Source organism: Gracilinanus agilis, chromosome 2 (genome assembly GCF_016433145.1).
Source record: "Gracilinanus agilis isolate LMUSP501 chromosome 2, AgileGrace, whole genome shotgun sequence".
Lineage (NCBI taxonomy): Eukaryota > Metazoa > Chordata > Mammalia > Didelphimorphia > Didelphidae > Gracilinanus > Gracilinanus agilis.
In genome coordinates, this window is record NC_058131.1 from 409,777,435 (window position 1) to 409,783,784 (window position 6,350).

Below are 6,350 nucleotides of genomic sequence, written 5' to 3' on the forward strand. Positions count from 1 at the left end.
AACCCTTGTACTTCGGTGTATTGTCTCATAGGTGGAAGATTGGTAAGGGTGGGCAATGGGGGTCAAGTGACTTGCCCAGGGTCACACAGCTGGGAAGTGGCTGAGGCCGGATCTGAACCTAGGACCTCCTGTCTCTAGGCCTGGCTCTCAATCCACTGAGCTACCCAGCTGCCCCCTATTGCAGCTGTTTTTTGATAGCAGATGATTAGAATTGAGGGGTTGCCTACCAACTGGAATATGCCTGAACAAGCTGTGGTATGTGATAGTGATGAAATTCTATTGTGCAAGAAGTGATAAGCAGGAGGATTTCAGAAAAATCTGGAAAGACATGAATTGATGCAAAGTGAAGTGAGCAGAACCAGAAGAATATTGTACGCAGTGACAGCAGTATTTCTTGATGAACAACTGTGAATAACTTAGTTATTCTCAGTAATGCAATGATCCAAGACAACCCTAGAGACTCATAATGAAAAATGCCAACTGCCCTCTGAGAAAGAACCAATTGAGTTTGAATGTAGACTGAAATATTTTCTTCTTTTTTCCATTTGAGATCTTTTCCACAACATGATTAATATGGGAAAATGTTTGACAGGATTGTACATATAAAATCTTTATCAGATTGCTTACTGTCTCAGGAAGGGGGAGAAAAAGAGAGAATTTGAACCTCAAAAACCTTTAAAAAATAACTTAAAATTTGTTTTTACATGTAATAGGGGAAAAATAAAATATTAAAAATAAAGTTGACAACTGAAATGTATGAACATTTATAAAAATATAAGACCATGTTAAGAGAACAAGAAATAGAATATTTAAAAAACAATCTCACAAAGGACTATCAAACAAACCATAAATGAATTCCCAAAGGGAAAAAAATGGTAGCAGATGAATTCTCAAGTTAATTTCATCAAACATTCAAAGAATTCCAATTTTACATGAACTATTTGCAAAAATAGGAAAAAATCCATGATACAAATATAACTGATACCTAAACCAGTGAGAGACAAAACAGGTAAAGAAAACCAATATATTTGATGAATATTGACACAAAACATTAAATAAAATATAAGAAAAGTGGCTGCAACAACACGTAAAAATGATTATATACAATGACCAGATTACATTTCTAACACAAATACTGGTTTTGTTCAATATTTTAAAAATCAGGACAGCTTTGAAAATAACATGCTGAGTATATACTTGTTAAACGTAAATCATTTTATAAAGATTTGCCATGTACTATCCATCCTCTTTTTTCTGTTTTATTAAGTTCAAAATAAAAATAAAATTAGAAGAGAAGGGAGAAAGAAAGGAAGAAGAATAATCTGGATTCGGTAGATAAGAGCTGCTAATATAAAAACATATGAGTTTATTGCTGTCTCTCTGTCTCCCTCCTCTCTCCCTCTCTGTCTGTCTCTCCCTCTCTTTCTCTGTCTCTATCTCTCTCTCTCTCTCTCCCCTCCTCTCTCTTTCTCTCTGTCTCCCTTTCCCTCTCCCTCTCTCTCTGTCTCTCTCTTTATTGCCCCACATGTGTGTTATTTTGTACCATCTTCCCTAGAGATTATAAGCTTTTTGAAAGCAGGAATTGTTTTTGTTTTTTTTTGAGGGTGGAAAAATGTTTGTTTTATCAGTGCCTAGCACAGTGCCTTTTTCTCTGCCCTTTCTCATCTTACTGCACTTTTCTAGGTTTTCTGTGACTTTCTTGACTTTTCCACCATGTCCCAGGAACCTATTTACTGGGAAAACCTTGTCATTGTCATTCTGCAAGATTCCATCCTTCTTGTTTCTCTACCTCATCACTATCCTGTGCCTCTGATTTGAAGGTGGAGCCATGAATTCCCAATTCACCATTCAAGGAGAGAACTTAGCTCAGTCATTTCCTCATTTCTCATTTGGCATCATTGCTTTGACACTTCTCCACCATGTTTCTGTATCTGGTATCTTTTCTTCACCTCACCTCATCCTTTAAGATTCTCGAGAGCAAGAACTGTCTTCCTTCCTTCCTTCCTTCCTTCCTTCCTTCCTTCCTTCCTTCCTTCCTTCCTTCCTTCCTTCCTTCCTTCCTTCCTTCCTTCCTTCTCCTCCACCTAGCATAGTGCCTAGCAGATGGTAGGCATTTCATATATGGTTATTGACTATTGAGGGACTAGGCTTGGCATTGCTTGATCCTGGAGAAGCAAACTAAGAGCAAAAATTAGAATTTACAGACATAAGGAAAAACATCCTAATAGAATCTCTTTTCTAGGAGGTGTCTAAAGAGAATGCATTCAAAGTATTTTTGGTTGTTGTTCAGTTGTTTTAGTCTTATCTGACTCTTCATGACCCCATTTGAGGTTTTCTTGACAAAGATATTGGAGTGGTGAGCCATTTCCTTCTCCAACTTATTTTATAGATGAGGAATATGAGGTAAACAGGGTTATGTGACTTACATAGGATCACACAGCAAGTAAATGTCTGAATCTAGATTTGAACTCAGGTCTTCCTGACTTAATCCACTTAGTGCTTAATCCACTGAATTGCCTTGCTGCCCTGTTCTAGGTATGTGTTGTCCTAAAAAATTGTTTTAAATCTGATTTTTAAGATTCTAAATAGTAATACACCAAATTCCATGTAGAGAGCAAAGCACAAAAAGGAAACTATATGAAACTATGAGTTTCTCCATAACATTTATTTAAAAAACACATTCTTTTATGGCCTTTTGGCCAATGCCTATATTTCTGCAAATCCAGTTCAGCTGAAAGAAATCTGACTGGGAGAAAATCTGGATTTTAGTCTTGGTAGAATCTCTTATATATTACCCTGTAGATAACTATTCTATTTCTGAAAGCCTTAGTTACCTCATAGGCAAAATGATGATCTCTTCCCCCTTGACAATCCCCACAGATAAGTTTTATGAGAATGGGATAATAGGATAAAATTCAGACTCCTCTGTTTGTTCTTTAAAGCCCTTCACAATTTGACTTCCACCTATTTTATCAGTCCAATTTCACAGAATAGCGAAATTCTACTTTTCCTCTAGAACGCCATATTCTGGCCAAATTGACCTATTTAATGTCCCTGATTCATGGTATTTAATTTCCTACTTTAGGAAGACTGTGCCTCATTTCTGGAATGGCCTCTCTCATTGATTTCCAGCTTTGGGTATCTCTAGTCCCCTTTAAGGCTCAGATTAATCACCACCTCCTACCTGAGACCTTTTCTGATCTCTTGGGCCCTCCCACCGCCTCTTTTTAATACTTTCTCTTTCTTCCTATTTATGCATCATTTTATATTTTTTCCTCAACAGGTGGAATCTTTTATTTTTGCCTTTGTTGCCCCAATACCTAATAATGCCTTTTCACAAAGAAGAGATTTATTAAATGCTTTTTAATTAAATTAAATTGGATATCATTGAAGGCTATTTTCAAAGCTGTTAAGTAACTGGATGGGCCTCTTTCCTGTGGGTGTCACTATTAGTATCCAAAATAAGGAAAGATATTTTTAGCTTTTAAAGTTTTCTCTTGATAAAGTGTTTCTTTTTTCTTCTTCTTCTTCTTCTTCTTTTTTTTTAAACTAAAACCCAACAGATGATGGTGATAATACTGGGAGCTGAGATTAACCTCCTAGCACTACTGGGATTTTCTGCTCCAGAGAACTGATGTAAAATTCATTCAGAAATTAAGGAATCAAGTACAGTATTTGAAAAGGGTAGCATTAGCATAGTTACCAGGAAATGTATTCTAACTACTTGCAACTGGTTGAAAGAAGAATTAGGTCCTTCAGGGTCTGAGATATCATGAATATATTCTGTATAGTGATCCCAAGTTAACCTAATAAAAGTCTACTCTGAACAGGAGATAAAAGCACTTTCCAAGGTCAAGATAAATCCTCCTGTTCAGTATTCTTATAGGCTGCTCTGACAGTGGGGGCAGCTGATTAGTTCCAAGTATAAATAGGACGAATCTCACCTCAGATCTGTCATATAGTGGGTGATGTTGCGGAAAGGGGCATCATATCAAGGATATCAGTGAGCAAAGAGCCCAGACGATGACACCACCAATATAGATGTAATGGGTCATCTGTAGTAAAATGGCTAAGAGTTCACTATCCTCTGGCAGCGAGAGGATTCCCTTTCTTGCAGGGAAATTATACACATCCACCATAGTTATACAGAAACTATTTCACTTCCCCCATGTCATCAGCACCAATACTACCTTCTTGGTTCTTCAAGCACTTTCTGGGAAGAAGTCACTCAAGCTATCTCCAGGGGAAGGAGACGTGCCTCTTAAGGAGAAACAGCCATTTCCCCGGAGCCCCTGGAACCCTCTGAGGGACGAGGGACCTGAGTGTCTGAGCCAGGATGGAGTAAGAAAGGACAAGAGAGAGGTCAGCCAGGACACAGATTGTGATAGCTGACATTCCTGGGCTGTGAAACTTTCACAGCTACTCAGATGACTAAGCAGCTGATGAGGGACAATTTGTAGGGCCACACAGGGGAATGAGAGAGCTGGGAGTGTACTGAATGCAAACCAGGGTACGTGCATCCACACATCTGACCATCTGTTGGGAACTGGTTTGTGCTAGAACGTCAGACCCTTGTGACAATTTGAAAACAATTTGATGACAGATTGAGAAACTGCAAGGGCACATTGTACTTAGTCAGGAGTGGTCAGAGTTTGATATAATTGTGGTCTAATAACAAAATTGCTGTGTGCACGATCATGATGGTTTCAGATCTCTGTAGAAACAAAACATACAATAGTTCGAACACATGCATGCTTGTTGCAACAGAAGAAACTTATTTTTTGTAACACAATTGGGTACCCTAAAGAATTTTTAGCCCAAGCACTTTGGATAATCATTGTCAAGTCCAGAGGAACCACCCCTGTGGCAGGCCTCCTGTAAGACCCCAAACTCTTTTGCTACTGAAATGCCCTCTTGGCATATCCTCCTATGGATAGGACATGGGTCGCCCAAGTGGAACACTGCTTTGTCTCTTGTCTCTGCCTGTTCTTTATTGTGGATTGGACAGCACCGGCTAGACACTGTCCTCTCTGGCACTGGTCTGTTGCCGCTATCTCTGACTGTGCCTCTAAGTGGCTGTGTGAGTACTATGCAGCTTGGTTGCTCATCTGGCCTTATTTATACCACAGCTTGGATATGGGATGCTTGGATGATGCTCTAGTTCTCACTTGAGTCATTCGTTTCCCCTTAGCATCTCTTACTGTGTTTCAGGCAGAGCTGCGTGATCACTGTGTGGTTTGGTTGCTGGTATGGCTCTACCCTTCTCCTGTGGTTCAGGAATGGGCTACCTGGGGCTATAATTAGGGCATATTTGACCCTGTTTCCTCTTCTGGGTCTGGGCTACTTGTTCACTTTACTGCCTGTCTCCCCTGGCAGATCCCTCAGAGATTTCTGTAATCTTTTTATATAACCCTAAACAATTCGGAGGAGCTTAGCACTGTTTCTTCATTTTTCCTTTTAATTAATTTCTGGCACATATAAACATGAATTTAAATTTTATTAGTGTATTTGGCAATTTTTTTGTGAAGGTTTTAGGCACAGCTGAGAAATATTTGTATTCCTTTTTATTTTGGTTCAGTAATCACCAGAGATTGATCACATCTAACATTTCTAAAATTTTATCCATTCTATCCTTAACTTCTTTATTATTTATCTTTTTGTTAGATATGTCCAAGGCTAAGAAGGGCATATCAAAGCCCTCAATGATTAGATTTTTGCTATCTATTTTTCCTTGTAATTCAATTCAGTTTTCTAAGTGCAATTTCATTTGTTGTGTATACATATGTATGTGTAATCGATATTATTTAGTAATCTGTTACCTTTGAACATAATATCATTTCTTTGCTTATATCATCTAACCATGGTTGTTTTTACTGTTGCCTTTCTGTGAATATGATATTCCTGCTTTAAAAAATTCCCTTAAATCAAAATAAAATCTGTTATAGCCCCCAAATTTAACTATGATTGTTTACATTTTCAAGTTTGTTTCTTGTGAACAACATATTAGATTCTGCTTTCTAATCCATTCTGCTCTCCCCTTCCATATTTTTGAGTGAGTTCATCCCATTCATATTCATTGTTATGATTGTTAATTTTGTTTTCCTCTCTTATACATGTGCCTCTTTTCCTCTTCTCTCTTTCCTTACAAAGAAAAAGAGAATAGAGAAAGAGAAGGAATATGATCAATAATAGTAATGCACATTTCAAGAGATTTGTTCTTTCTCCTTTTTCCCTCCACTCTTTATTCAGTTCAGATCTTACTTTTTGGTTGTTACATTTTCTTTCCTTCTTTTTAATCCCCATTCTATCATCAACCTCTTGAAGTTGAAGCTATTTATTTTTTGCTTGTG